We start from the raw sequence: 15,476 nt of genomic DNA on the forward strand, positions 1-15,476 counted from the left end.
GAGTTGATCCAGGTCTCTTGGCCTCATGTCATATGCCATGTGCTACAGCTCCCTGACCACCTCATTTGATCTCCATAACTCAACAACCTTCTTGTTCTGGGGAGCCCAAAACTGGACACTACTTGTTCCCCCATGGTCTGCATCTGTCCCTCCTTCCTCACTTTGCATGGCTCAGGCTCTTATCTTTGCAGAGTTTCTGTGAAGACCCCAGGTATCTCCCCCTCACTTTCCTGGTGGTGCATGGTCTGCTCATCTTTTCTGCTGCTCCTTCCCCATATGTCAGCACCTTGCTCCGTGTGCCTGTTCCCAGGAGAAGCCGCCATCGCCCCAACCCCAGGAAAGGCCCCAGGTGCTCTGCAGCCCCACACCAGGCCAGCAGCAGCCTCCCTCAGTGTGCCATCTGGGTCAAGGCCTCCAACGTGCCAAGGACAAGTCGGTGCCAGGGAACATCCCTGTGGGGTGTTGAGACCATCATTGTACACCCTCCAAGCCACCCCAGGCAAGTTTAAGCAGAGATGCTCTGTGTCCCTGCTGTGCTAATGGCTGCGACAAGGGTGTCGCTGCTGCTCCCCATGCAGGAGTCGGCCATTCCCAGCAGCAGCCTGGATGTGAAGGTGCCGGAAGCAGCTCCCAGCAGAACTGGAAGCAGAGACTCAAACTGCTGCACAGACTGGGAAGAACAACATGAAGAGCAGCCCGGGCAGTGCTCTGGGTGCCCTGCATGCTCCCAGCCCCACAAACCGAGTCCCTTTTGCAGGCCCTGTTCACAGAGCTCTGGTCCTTCACTGCCTAAGGAGCAGCTAAATAGCAACCAGAAAGCACAGACAGGCGCCAGCCCCTCCAGCTCGAGGCTTCCCCGACCGAGTCCCTTCCCATGAGACTGCAGTGGCTCACGACCTTGGTTCACTTCCCTTGTGAATGCCATTGCACATGCCCGTTGCCCTCACAACATGTAATTCTGATGCTAATTAAACCTTTCTGCCCTATTCCCAAATATTCAATTTAAAGCAAAAAGACATAGCTTACAAAATAAAAAATTCTATCCTAGTTTAGTTGTTTTTTTAAATGTAAATGTGCAATCTAAATACAAATGTTTTGTTTATCAGGAAGAAGCTGTGATTACATGATCTTGACTGACAGGAGGATTTTTGTCTACAAACTCCCTCCTAAATTCATAAGATACTCAAGGCGACTTCACATCTCCATGTCACACTAGATAAAATGACACCAGGTAAAATGTCTTGTTACCTGCAGGCGAGGAAGTGGTATTTTCAGAGCACCATATTTCATTACGGGTTTGGGCAGTGACATTTTTGTCTCAATTTACCAGTTGCTCTTAAAGCATTTCCTTTTTTGTTTTGTGTAGGGTTTTTTGTTTTGGTGTGGCTCCTTCACTTGTACAGCTGCAAAGAGTTGAAAGGAACCTCCCTCTTCCTTTCTATGTCCTCTTGTTCCAAAATCACAGCCTTGCAGCTGGGCAAGCAGCACAAATATCATCAGCCTGAAGTACATTTTCCTTCCCATGCAATTATTCTCCCTGCCACTCACTAACATCAGTCGCTCTACATTGAGAGCATAACAAATGCATGCTTCAAGTTAGTTGTCTTGATTGGGAATTTCTAAAGACTCTAAGTAAGCCGAGTGTCCACTCCAATTGAAAATCAACGGATTTGGGGCATGCACATTCCCTGAATGTCTTGGGAAATCACACTCCAGTTCCCTATTTATGATTGTCAAGCTAACTGGGAGCCTAAGCTATGCCTACACTGTCAGATATGCAGCTCAGAGGTGGAACACGGATGAGATTAAGGACTGCAACTCGGCCTCTGCTCCAGTGCACACATCTCAAGCCATTTAGACAGCTGATTATACAATGTGGAGCCTAAATCTGTAAACGCACTACAAAGGTTTGAGTCAGGCGTTCCTTTTCTTTTAGAAGTAGCAAGGTTCAAGCTCCTTAATTTAATTTTCAGAAGTATTTAGGTTGTGACCTGGAAGTCCAGGTCCCATATTCGAAAATGACACAGTCACTTATGATCCCAGGAGCATCGGTGAAACTGAAAATTTTAACTCCAGTTTATTCAATCATTTGATGATCATCTCTGTTTCCACTAAAGAGCAGCATTCACAAACATTTATTATATTTTAAGCATGTTACATTAGTAGGTAAGACTGCCTTTATGTTTGTAAGAACTTTAACTGAAGGGCTCTGATGCTTTCTGTCTCTTCTCAGATATAAATAATAATGTTAGTGATGACATAAGGTACTGCAGTTTCTCAGAAAACAGGTCAAGCTATTTGAGGAAAACCAACAGGTATAAAATTGCTGAGTAGCTGGAGCATCCTCCCTTGAAGGTGACTAGTGCAAAAGTCAGAAGAGCAAGGCGTTGGATATGTTGCCACCTATATCAAGCAGAAACTTTGCTGGCAGCATCACCTTCCTTTTCCTTGAGGCACAACTATATCCTTTCTGGAAAAAAAGACTGATACGGTCACCAAATATATTAAATGAAACATTAATTCAGACTTTGGACATTTTTTCCCTTGCACAGAACGTTTTTGCACAGAAATGCTTCCCATAGCATTTCATTGGCTTAACGAGGGTAACTGTGTCAGCTACTGCCTTTCAGCTGAACCTCATCCCTCTCTGGTGGAAGGTACCGTCCTCAGGGCAAAGTGGCAGAATAGCCTGGGAGAACCGTCCTCACTCTTCTAGACAGCCACATTAAACTGCTAAGAAAGGCTGTTTAAATTAAGCAGTCTCACTTTGCACTGGAGCGGATGAGAAATATCATTTATCTGCTTGCAGATAAATTCTGAAGGCTACGACTTCCAAAATGAGAAACTTCTTAGTAGCAATAGTGATTTCTAAAATTGTGTCTTAAAGATGTCATTTTATACAGTAAAACTGGCACAAAAACTCAGTAAACCTTTTCATTTACACCAGATATATTTAAGCATAATTTACTGAGATTCACACTGACTGCTCAAACCCATGCAAATCTGAGCACAAGTATCAAGAATAAAAATATTTTCTGTTAAGAAACAATTGGATTATAGTGAAAAATATGGCATAAAATGTTCATACAGAATTACAAAAGGAGATCTTTATGAATGACCTGGAGGAGGCAACAAACTGCACTATCAAGTTTGCAGATGGCACCAAATTAGGGGAGACCAGTTGATATGCTTAAGGGCAGGACTGTCATCCAGGGACACTTGGACAGGCTGGAGGGATGAGCTGACAGGGACCTTATGAAATTCAGCAAGGACAAATACAGAGTCCTGTACTTGGGAAGAAAGAAACTCTTGCAATGGCATAGGCTGGACACTGCCTGGCTGGAAGGGCCCTGGGGGCAGCAAGCTGAGCACGAGCCAGCAGCGTGCCCTGCCACAGAGATGGCGAACAGCATCCCGGACTTTATGAGCAGGAGCATGGCCAGCAGATAAAGAGAAGGGATCATTCCCCTTCATTCAAAAATCATCAGACCATTCCTGAAATACTGCATCCAGTTCTGCAACCTGCCCTCAATGCAAGAAGGACACTGATAAACTGGAGTGAGTTCAGCGTAGGGCCCCCAGGCTAGTCATGCTGGAGCACTTGCCCTGTAAGAAGAGGCTGGGGGAGCTGGGCTGCTCCAGCCTGGAGAAGAGGTGGCTTCAGGGTACCTAATGGCTCTTTCCAGTACCAACAGGGAGGTTATCAAGAAGATGAAGCCAGCCTCTTCATAGTGATGCATGGTGGGAGGATGAGAGACAGTAGGTGTGAACTGAAATGAGAGGCTTTGACTGGATATAAATGACGTGCTTTTTACCACAGTTGAGCAGTGGACCATATTGCCCAGAGAGGTTGTGCAGCCTCCCTCCTTCGAGTTTCTCAAAACCTGTCTGAACAAAGCCCTGAGCAACCTGGACTGATCTCACAGCTCACCACGCTTTGAGCAGGAGGATGGAATAGAGCCCTTCTGAGGTCCCCTCCAACTTGAGTTATCCTGTGATCCTATGAGTCTATGTATAAAGAAGGAAAAAAATGGAAGGGGATGTGAAATGATGGTTGAAGCTGGGATAATTAAAATATAATGCTGGTACAAGTATGATGACAGGATGACTACAGATGATTTTTTGTTTTAAGGAAATAGCAAGAAGAGAACACTTTAAAATTTCTGTTCTGAAAGGTTAGAAAAACAAGTAATATTAAATTCCTCTCAAAGGAGGTAGATTCAGTATATTTATATACAGGACTAAAAGCAGCAAACAGGAACAAAATATGTCAAAATATAAACCTGACGTAGTTGAGTTGAAAGATACTGAAAGCTAGGTGGGGGCAATAAGTAGATGAGGCAAGACCTGAGAATTGAAACACTACTATGCACAGTAAGCCTTGAAAAGTAAGAGCAGAACAAAGTATCTTCCATAGGCAATGGGAAATACTGAGTCACAAAACAGCAACCAAATCCAAAGATTTTGAGAATTATTACCTTTGAAATAGAAAGAACTATACATAGAATCTTACCAGTTCAAAAGAAATAACCTAAAGAATGGAAAGGGAGTGACTCCAGTACCCATAGCATTGGGGCCACTGGGAATCTGTTAGAAGTTTATTAGCAGCATCACTATTCTACAATTTTTTTGCAGACGCGAACAAGTGAAGAAGAAAAATATAAAAAATAGAAGTGAGAGAGAGAACTCCAGTTCAGTACTTAGGCAAGTAAAAATGAACATGGATTTACACAGAACAGGTAGGTCATGCTTACTTAAGTTGCAGTATGATGAAGTGACTATGAGAGCTAATGGGGATGAAAGAGTTTTTGCACTTCAGGAAAGCTTTGATATACTACCACATTAAAGACAATATGTGATGGCTTTTGATGTAAGTATTATGGTTGCAGTAAAATGGAAAGGAAAATTCTAAGAAAGACTTGGCAGTCAGTTAATTCAGGCTATCTCTGGAAAAAGACTGCTGAGAAACAAATCAACAGACAAGCAAAGCATGAAGTTAACTAGAAATATTCCTAATTCTATCCTTGCGGCAAAGCAATCACTCAGTGGAAACAAAATTTCTCTATTTACCAAAACCAGTTACTGCTGTACTTCACTAATCATAATCACTTTAAAAAAAACCAAACCACCAAACAGTACTAATAATGTAAAAGAATCTAAGGCTCTTAAACATTGTTCAAACTTCACAAGTATGTCGTGAAGTGCCCATACAATAATTAACAAATACATTGCTCTAAGTTCTTTATACTCACACCCCAAAGGCAGCGCCTCTGTGTTGATGGGCCCCTCCAAAAGACTGCAATACTACCCAAACACTTTCCTGTACTCAGATAAATCACCCGCTAAACCACATTACATTTATTTTGCTAAACTGTACTTTCATACATTCGAGGCCTTTTGAGTAATTCCACCCAATGCCATCAGAGATTAAAAACATGTAATCTTGGTATTCACTGTGTCTCAACAATATAGCATTAAACCTAAATACCATAGCTTATTAAAAGTTACTGATTTGCTGGCGCTTAGAAAAAAACATTCTGATAAACTCGCCAACGCCCTTAGAGATACCAAAAGATGAAAAAAAACACAGACGAAAAGGATAAGATCACCTACAGATGCTCAGCAGAACATTTCTGGTAGGTCAGTGCTTTTCTCCTGCCCTCTGTCTTGAAAACATTGGCTTTCTCCTGTAGATGTCTGCCCTCTTCCATACTTGAGGAACTGTATAGACTATTTTAATCTAACAGTTTGAACTGCTCAGAGTAAAAGGAGCCGAGTGATATGCAGATACATCCGAAACATATACAGCAAGAAAACGTCACCTGAATTTTCAAGTACTTTACACAGCAGTGTAAAAAAACTAAGGCACAAAGCAATGTGAGAAACGGTTTTACAGCAAGTAGCCCTTTGCAGTATAATAGGATACTTAGGTAGGATCGCATCTTCCCAAAAGCCATGCTTCAAAAAACACAAGCTATGGCTAGTCAAAGACACTAGGATCATACAGGGTTAACCAGAAGAAATGTAACGGCCCATGGATACAAACAGTGAGATTGATTACTTCTGGCCTTAAGGTCTGTGAAACTCTGCCTCAGACCACTTATTTCAGCCTTTTTAGTATATTGCTCAACCAACCGTTTAAAAAAAAAATAATTTCTTCAAAACTTTACAAAACACGCAACACATTTATTCTCTATATAGTGTAGCTTGATTTTTTTCTGTTTTGTTTAATTACCTTAACACTTGAAGGAAGTATACCTTAAAATTCAAATAAACAATTAAAGCTTTAGTTTGGCAGCTCTTGGAGCTAACTCGTTAGTGGCTTCTTAAGCAACTAAATGATAAATAAAAATAAATGAGCCAATAAAATGAAGTCCTATTCAAATAGAGAAAAACGAAACGTAGTTACTAATGTAAAAACTTATTTATCTGACACATAAATTAAATCTTTAACAGCAATTCTTATGCAGTGAAATAAACCCAACTGCCATCTGTTGTTGATCAAAGGTCAGTTGAGTATAAAGAGTTTAATAAATAATTAATTTTGTTTACTGTAAATCATGAGGGCAGCCAACATTATGGCCATTCAGAAGTATTAATTCTGTATTTTTTCATTAGTATGTTTTTTCCGATATCTGAAGGGAAAGTATTTTAGAAATATAGAAATTAACTTCATATATTTGACTATGGTGATTATTTCATGTCAGCACTCTTTTACAGCAACCACATAGTTGCCAAAGATCTAATACTATTGTCTGTTATGATTACATTTGTAATCCTGTTAATTTAATCTTCTTACACTTTCAATTTTTTTCTTTACAAATTAATTACGACTGCTGTATGCTTTTGAATCATACAGGTTTCATGACAGATGCTTTCTTCTTCCAAAATGAAGTTAAATATTTCTGGGTTTAAGACAACAACAACAAAAAAGAATTACCAGTTTGCCTCCTCATCCCAGTGACAGCTCGGGTGACCTCATCTGTTAATTCTTCTTTCATCCTTTGTTTTTAAACCCTCATCTTTCATTCTTTAAAATAATACGATCACCAAAGCCTCTCGATATCCTTCATTTCCATTTGCTTTCGTTTCTCTTCCTTTCCTACATTGTACAATACCATATATGTATCTTTCTCGTGTCATAGCTAAGTGTAGCTTCTGCCACAAAATCCACACAGTATATACAATGCGGCGATGTAGGTGTGGCTCTATCACTCATTCCCTGTTAGATCATCCACCTTTGCCTGTAGGTAATTCAAGGCAAATCCTAACTACTGTAGTAGGAGAGAAAAAATTTATTAGCATGCTCTCTGTGAGCATGGTAAAGAAATGTATTGATTTTTAAATAAGACAGATAAAAACAAACAACCATTTGCCCTGGGTATTTTGCCCTCCTTCACCTTCACGGCAGCACACACAGCTCCCTTTCCTATGATTTCAGGATAAAGGGACATTCCTCTACATCCTTTAGATCATCTTAAAAGCTAAGTTCCTTTGAAATCTAAGGCAGAAAAAAAAAAGACTGCTTATCCTTCTCTAGGCACAATTGCTGGACTATCAATTATTCATTATTAATTAAGTAGTGGATGTGCCTATGAACAGAAAACTGCACGCATACAGAGAAGACTCACACAGAGTAACCAGGACTGATCAGGATTTCATTATTCTTCTTTACTTACAAAGAGTTATAAAGCCTGCTGAAGTTCTTTTTTGGGGGGGGGAGCTGAAAATAATAGTAGGCTAAAAAAATAGGATAAAAAACCCTTTCCAAAAGCTCACCTGAAGTCAATGAACATTAATGATAAAACTAAATCTGCTGAGACATAAATGGTAGATGCAATGGTTCATTTACAGCTGCTATGAGATGTGAAGTTGGTGCTATTTACCCGCCTCTCTCATCTCCAGGAAAATCAAGAATATCCCAAGTAGACACAAAAGGATAATGAACTTAACGTTCCTCAAAGCTGAAGGAACCAACATCACTTGCAGCAAGCAGGCTGCTGCTTTCAGACATAGCTCGATGACAAATTTCCTCCAGTAGCAAGCGAGGTCTTACTCTCTTCAGGCCCATCCTGGTTTTTAACTCCTATCCCTCAGTTTGCTGTCCCTTTAGCTGTACAAATATAATGTCATATAGGACTACACTAAAACCAGAGAGCTGAAATGAATCACATTAATAGCCCTCCTCAAAAAAGAAAATTTTTTAAAAATCATATTTACTTTAGAAAAAACGTTAATAACAGATCATTTAAATTATGTAGTTTACAGCACAGGTTGCATTGGCATAAGGAGAGCATCTGTGAACTCTGGAATAGCAGTTTCATAAGCAGACTTTAAAGTCAAAGACAACATCCAGGTCATAACTTCTCAAATTATCATTAAAGTTTAAAATCTCCAAGAAGTGTTTTTACCTTCTGTAAAATTAGTTCTAAAGGGCATTCTGAAGACAGGTCTTAATCTGCACAGAAAAGACGTAATCTCTCAGATTGTATATCCCACATATATAGTAAATATAAAACCAAAAGTGTGTTGACCTTGGCTGGCTGCCAGGTGCCCACCAGCTTCTCTCTTACTCCCCCTCCTCAACAGGACAAGGGGAGAAAATATGATGGAAAAGCTCATGCGTCAAGATAAGGACACGGAGGTCGCTCAGCAATTACCGGCACAGGCAAACAGACTTGACTTGGGGAAATTAATTTGATTTTATTGCCAATGAATTGTAACAGAGTAGTATAGTGAAAAATAAAAGCAAATCTAAAACCACTTTCCCCCACTCCTCCCTTCTTCCCAAGCTCAACTTCACTCCTGACTTCTACCCCCTCTCAGGCAGCACAGGGAGATGGGGAATGGGCGTTGCAGTCAGCCCATTAATGCTTTGTCTCTGCCACTCTTTCCTCCTCATGCTGTTCACCTGCTCCAGCATGGGGTCCCTCCCACAGGATCCAGTCCTTCACAAACTGCTCCAGCGTGGGTCCTTTCCATGGGCTGCAGTTCTTCATGAACTGCTCCAGCGTGGGTCCTTCCCATGGGCTGCAGTCCTTCAGGAATGGACTGCTCCAGCATGCGTCCCCCGCAGGGTCACAAGTCCTGCCAGCAAACCTGGTTCAGCATGGGCTCTCTATGGGCTCCAGCTTCCTTCAGAGCACGTCCACCTGCTGTGGTATGAGGTTCTCCATGGGCTGCAGGTGGATATCTGCTCCACCGTGGTCCTCCATGAGCTGCAGGGGGACAACCTGCCTCACCATGGTTGCAAGAAATCTCTGCTCTGGCACCTGGAGCACCTCCTCCCCCCTCCTTCTTCACTGATCTTGGTGTCTGCAGAGTTGTTCCTCTCTTTTTTTTCCTCACTCCTCTCTCACAGCTGCCACACAACTTTTTTTACCCTTTCTTAAGTATGTTATCACAGAGGCACCACCAGCATCACTAATGGGCTCAGCCTTGGCCAGCGGTCAGTCAGTCTTGGAATGTCTGGAACTAGCTCTGCCAGACATGGGGGCAGCTCCTGATGTCTTCTCACAGAAGCCACCCCTGCAGCCCCCTCGCTACCAAAACTTTGCTACGTAAACCCAATACAACAGTCTTACTTCTGTCTGATTACAAGCCATTTGAGAAACTGTGTATCAGATTTCTATATATCATTTGCTAATGCTGCAGACAAAAATAACATAGTTATATAATTTACAGCAGCAGAGGGAGGACTGCAGGAATCATAAGTAATTCCACAGAAACAGAGATGTAGAGATAAAACAATTCCTGGGACCAAAGCAGATGAACTGCTATCTTTCCTGTACTCTTTTGCACTATTATGAAATGTAGTGGTACTGTAAGCTCAGTTCAGTATTTCACAAGAATTGTATTTCTTAACAATAAAAGCCCTCTCTCCTCAGAATAAAATAACGTCAGCTAAATGTGATCAATGGCAGGGAACAGAATTATACAGACCTGAGTCTCTAGTCGGCCAAAACAAAGATAGAAACCTCTGGAGGATGAAGAAACGGAGATGAGCTTTGGCTGTAGTTATCTGGACTAATTCAAAAGGGAGTAGAGTGAGTACGACTCGGATAGACCAAGCAGCATATGTCAAGCACACGAGTTTATTAGCTGTCATCATAAAAAGAGTCATTACAATTTTTTTTTGTACCCGATTACAGATACTACAGACAACAACAGTAGTAGATTCATCTTAAAAATATATGGATTCTTTTTTTCACCTTTCGACTTTTAGACTAATGCTATGATACTGATTTTCATTTTAACTACAGTTCCAGTGATAATTACTTATATCTAAAATTAAAGAAAAGATGTCACTTAACTATACAGAAGGATATAAAATAGTATTTTCAATATTTCAATTTCTTATTAAATAGGCACTCAAGCACTTTCACTTAATCTAGTCTGTGATATTCAAAAGGAGGAAAATAAAAAGAGAATGACATTTCCTCAATACAATGTGAAGGGTATTTATGCTTAGTCATTAGCTGGTTGAAGAATATATCCCAAGACACGAAAATACAGATTTTCCTGACTGTATTACAAACGCTTCTTCTCAAACAGTTCACTTACTAAAAGTCTCCCCTAATCAGCTGGCATGTCTACCTATTTATTCCTGTATTATCAACACCAAAAAATCCCTTTCATTCATAATCACTGTGGTTGTCCCACTGTCATTCATTTAATGACATTAATGGTTTTTATCTTATCTTTTTAAAGCCATAAATACAGAAATGACAATATAAAATATTTACAATACCTTATTTTCCTTTCACAATTTATATATATCCAGTTTTGCTGTTTTCCACTTCTGCTTCTTTTCAGGAAGAAATCTGACTATACAGTCAAGTTCTCAGCTGGAATCAGATCTAAGAGTGCTGCAGACTATAGACTGTGCCACTCTCAAACCTTTTGGGCCAGATCTGTAAGAACTGGTCTACAGTTTTTTTAGATCAAAGGTTACACTTCCAGTTTTGTAAATAACTAAAGTATTCCACTTCTCGGCACTATGCAGCTTTCATCCCACCAAGCACAGCTGAAGCTAAGGTGGATTTATCATAACAGAAAAGGCTCATACATGACTGTGGCCCCTAAAGGTAATTCTTCCTTAATTTCTCTCCCCGGTCCTATTCTGAAGAACGCTGGCTGCAGTCACATTGTGACTTTCCACTTCTAAAGACCAACAGACCAAGTCCTACTGTTTTCCTTTCCAAGCAGAACTGAATTCATGGTAAGTTACAAAATTAACTCTCACAGAAGAAACAATTCTTAGAAGGCACAATAAATTATTTTACAAAGTCAGCAAAAACTAAAGAGAAAAAGAGAGGATTACCCCAAAACTAAAAACATCCAAAGATGATGTGCTCAACTATGTTAAGGCTGTGTTTGGCAGACAGGTGGAACAAAGAGCCAGTGGATCACAGGGGTGTCAGAAATTTAGTGAACACAGAAGAGGGCTAAAAGTGATCAGGAGATTACTTATTTTATACTCTTTGCCCAAATCAAGATGAGATGTATTTAAGCCATTTCTAATATATATTGGCCTAACTATCACCTGTTCCTAAAAACCTCAAAGGATGGAGGTTGTACAATCTGAAATATGGCTTTGCTATTCTAAACATCAGAAATTTGTTCCTGAAAATAATATTCTTTGCCACAACTCAAGCTCATTATTCATTACTTTCCCAGCAGACACAGAGAACAATTCTTTACCCTCCTTCTCATGAAAGCATTTCACATATTTGAGCACTGTTCTTATGTCTCCCCAGTGTGTCTCTTTTGTAGGTCAAACATCCCCTTAGAATTCAATTTTTCCTAGAGGTCATGTTTTCTAGATTTCTGATTGTCTTTCAAAATGTGGATGCCCAAAACTGGAGACATGGGGTATTCCATGCAGAACTGAGTAAAATAAGAATTATTATCTTACATATGGCAACCCTTGTTCTGTATTCCAGTTTGATACTTCTTTTTTTCTTCCTCAGCAGTCTACATCAGTAGCTAACATTCAGTTTGCTGTTCTTCTCTCAGGTTCTTTCCCTAGTGTTCCTACACAGCTAATCATTCCCTATCTTGTGTTTTGTAAATTCTGGAAACTCAACAATGTATCACACTTCTCAAAAAGAATTTTTTAATGTGTTCCGTGATTGCTTCAGCCAGCTTCCTACATATTTTAGTGTGAAAATCATTACATTTGTATGATTTAAGGTTTGACTGATAAATGAAAATAATAAAATACCTAGTCCATCAATCATCTGTGGGGTCAAAGGATTTTTGACGTTAAAGCTAGAACAGGTAGTCTGAATGCAGCATGTTTTACCACCATCACCATGCTCGCTGTCATGTAGAAGTACAGGAAATACTGCAATGCTGTTATACCCTTGCTGCCCTCAAGTAAAAAGCTGGTAAGAATAAACCAAGTTAGAAAGTAAGAGATTGAGATGATTTTCCCGTCTCTTACAGCTTCAGGTAAGCTCTGAAAATCACTAGAATGCAAGATGTTCCTGCTCATTTTCTTGGCATGTCTCCTTTTCTTTTGTCTCTTAATTCTTCTAGCCTTCAGTTTACTTCCCCCGCCCACCCCAAAAGAAAGAAAAAAGAAAAAAAGTCAGACCTAGACTGCCAGAACCTCATACTCTGCAACAGCGATGTAGCCTTTGACCAGAAAGGCAGCTAAAAGCAAGGTCTTACACAGTCCTGAGCTGATACAGGTTTGCCAAGTCTCTGAGCAGGTTCCTATGTCATACTTATCTTTCTCTAGCAGCTCTGTAAGCGTCACCACAAGGAACAGATGATGCATTTCATTTCTCACTGTTCTCTCCCTTCCCTATTTTTGTGCATTCATCTCATTTTTTTCTTCACAGACAGGATCTGACTCACACAGTAGCAAGAACAGTAACCACTTCAACCTGTCCCAATGAATTTTCTCTCATTTCCCTGAAAGGACAGTTAACAAAGAAGGTTACAAAAAAACCTGTCTGTTGCTTAAAAAGGTGGGAGAACAGAATTGCTGATGTGAAAGTTTGTGTTAATAACGAGTTGGAAGAAATTTTAGTAGAACAGAATATTTCAGTTGGAAGGGACCTACAACGATCATCTAGTCCAACTGCCTGACCACTGCAGGGCCGACCAAAAGTTAAAGCACGTTAGTAAGGGCATTGTCCAAATGCCTCTCAAACACTGACAGGCTTGGGGCATCGACCACCTCTCTAGGAAGCCTGTTCCAGGGTTTGACCACCCTCTTGGTAAAGAAATGCTTCCTAATGTCCAGTCTAAACCTCCCCTGGTGCAGCTTTGAACCATTCCCACGTGTCCTATCACTGGATCCCAGGGAGAAAAGCTCAGCACCTCCCTCTCCACTTCCCCTCCTCAGGAAGCTGTAGAGAGCAACAAGGTGGCCTTTCAGCCTCCTTCTCTCCAAACTAGACAAACCCAAAGTCCTTCATAGGACATGCCTTCCAGCCCTTCCACCAGCTTTGTTGCCGCTCTCTGGACACATTCAAGGACCTGAACATCCTTCTTAAATTGTGGGGCCCAGAACTGCACACAGTATTCAAGGTGAGGCCGCACCAACGCTGAATACAGCAGGATACTTAACAGCCTATAGCTCATAGTCCTGAGTTATAGTAACATCTGTGAGTACTGCATTTGCCCTGTGCCATAAGAATGAACAACTGCCCTATTTTTTTTTTATTTTTTTTTTCCTTTCACTATTTTCTATTGGAGTTTGGTTTTTTGGAGCTCACTAGTGGGTTTATATGTAAGACGAAGACAAAATAGCAAAGCTAGATTACTATGTGCTTATCTTCAGTTTAGCTCTCAAAATCTTAACTCTGACAGAAGGGTACATTATCAACATTGAAATACAAATTTTCAGGAGAAGAAACCATAAGCTGTAGATTTCACTTTATTTATTCAATGTTTCTCTTTGGAAAGCTCTTTCTTGCCTCAAATCCATGTAAACCCAATCATTCCTCTCAAAATATTTGGAATGCATACACTGAGAGGCACCTATTCAAATCTATCAAGTTACACCGTTTTTGCCTGAGTCATTAGTCATAGGCTTCCATTTCCTCAAGTGCTGGTAACTCATGAATCCCAATCACAGCACACCAGCTTGGAAGACAGTCCCCTGGCTTCCAGATATGCCAAATTCAGACGATTGTTCTGCAGGGTTTTGGAGAGGGCTGCCCAGATGCTAGCTAGCTCTACCGAAGACCAGGTCACTGGCTGCCAATCTAGCTTCAAACACATGACCTGCAACTTCTTTTTTCTAGGACGCTTTTCAGGGAGAGGGTATCACAAGAGGTCAGACTCTCATATCTATTGGCTCTGGCACATCCTTGGGACTCTAAATGACAGCTACTAGAACAACTGAAAAATAATTCTTGTCAAGGATAATGTAAGTATTTAAAGTTTTGCAACCAGAATAAGCCTTTATTTTGGGTAATATGGGAAACTGATTAGAGCTGGTTAAGAATATAGATAAAGCTCATGAATTTGGAGTACAGTGTCCTGGACTGGGTCACATCCATCTGGTGAGACAGCTTCAAAGGACTCAGTTGAGAGTATCTCCTAAAGAAGTGCAAAAACCCCACACTGGGAGCTGGGCCCAGGAAATCCCATTTGTAGAGATTCGACAGTCTTCAGCAAGCAAGAATACCAGGCAACATGCAGGCAACCTGCAAATCCTGGCAAACCTAATTAAAAAGCTGAGACAATTACTCAATGTGCACAAGAGAAACTGTTCATGCATCTCTCTCCTGGCCTTACTGCACATTATTCTAAATCAAAATTTATTACAACTATTTAAGAATCTTTGGAAAACATCACTTTTTCCAGGTTCTAGATACAGGAATGCTCTGTTTTGACAACAGCATGCAGCCACTATCCTGTAAGAGCCTGCAACTTCAATAAAGTCAGTCTTAGCTACCGGTTTTGTGAGAAAGAAACAAGCAACCAATAGGCCACCCTGCTTGCCTTCAACACCCTGAGGAATTAAATATGTCTGTTGCATAGTAGAATCTGAAAGATTCAGAAACAACACAGAAGATGGAAGCAGGCAAAACCTTAGTGTAGCTTTGTTGTAACAAAAACCTAGCACATCAATGCCAAAGATCAGAAAATTATTGCTGTAGGATAACCAAATTGACCCTAGGATTTTTCCACCCTCAATTTCCATTCTCTTTCTGTTGAGAGAGAGAATGTTATAGTGGTGTTCTTTTCGTAAGGAAAAAAAATATATTTTAAAAAACAGCATTTGAAAACTACAGAGTGCAAAAACAGCAAAAGAACTTTGCAAAATCTTTATAATCAGCATGCTACAGTTTGTGTCACAAAGTTTTCAGGACACCACGAAAAACAGCAGTCAAACCAGAAACTAAACATAAAATAAATAAAAATCAACCATCAGACAACTAAAACAGAAATGAATTTACCTTTAGAAATACTTTGAAATTCCAAATTCATCAAGAACTGATAGAAATACT

The 15,476-nt window shown here is 40.4% G+C and overlaps 1 protein-coding gene across 1 annotated transcript in view; it reads right to left on the reverse strand.

Annotated features, from left to right (window-relative positions):
- The window catches only part of OXR1 (oxidation resistance 1), a 305,203-nt gene that overhangs the window by 263,252 nt on the left and 26,475 nt on the right, over window positions 1-15,476 (reverse strand). The gene's annotated exons all lie outside the window — the stretch shown is intronic.

This window comes from Aptenodytes patagonicus, chromosome 2 (assembly GCF_965638725.1).
Source record: "Aptenodytes patagonicus chromosome 2, bAptPat1.pri.cur, whole genome shotgun sequence".
In the NCBI taxonomy this organism is placed as follows: domain Eukaryota; kingdom Metazoa; phylum Chordata; class Aves; order Sphenisciformes; family Spheniscidae; genus Aptenodytes; species Aptenodytes patagonicus.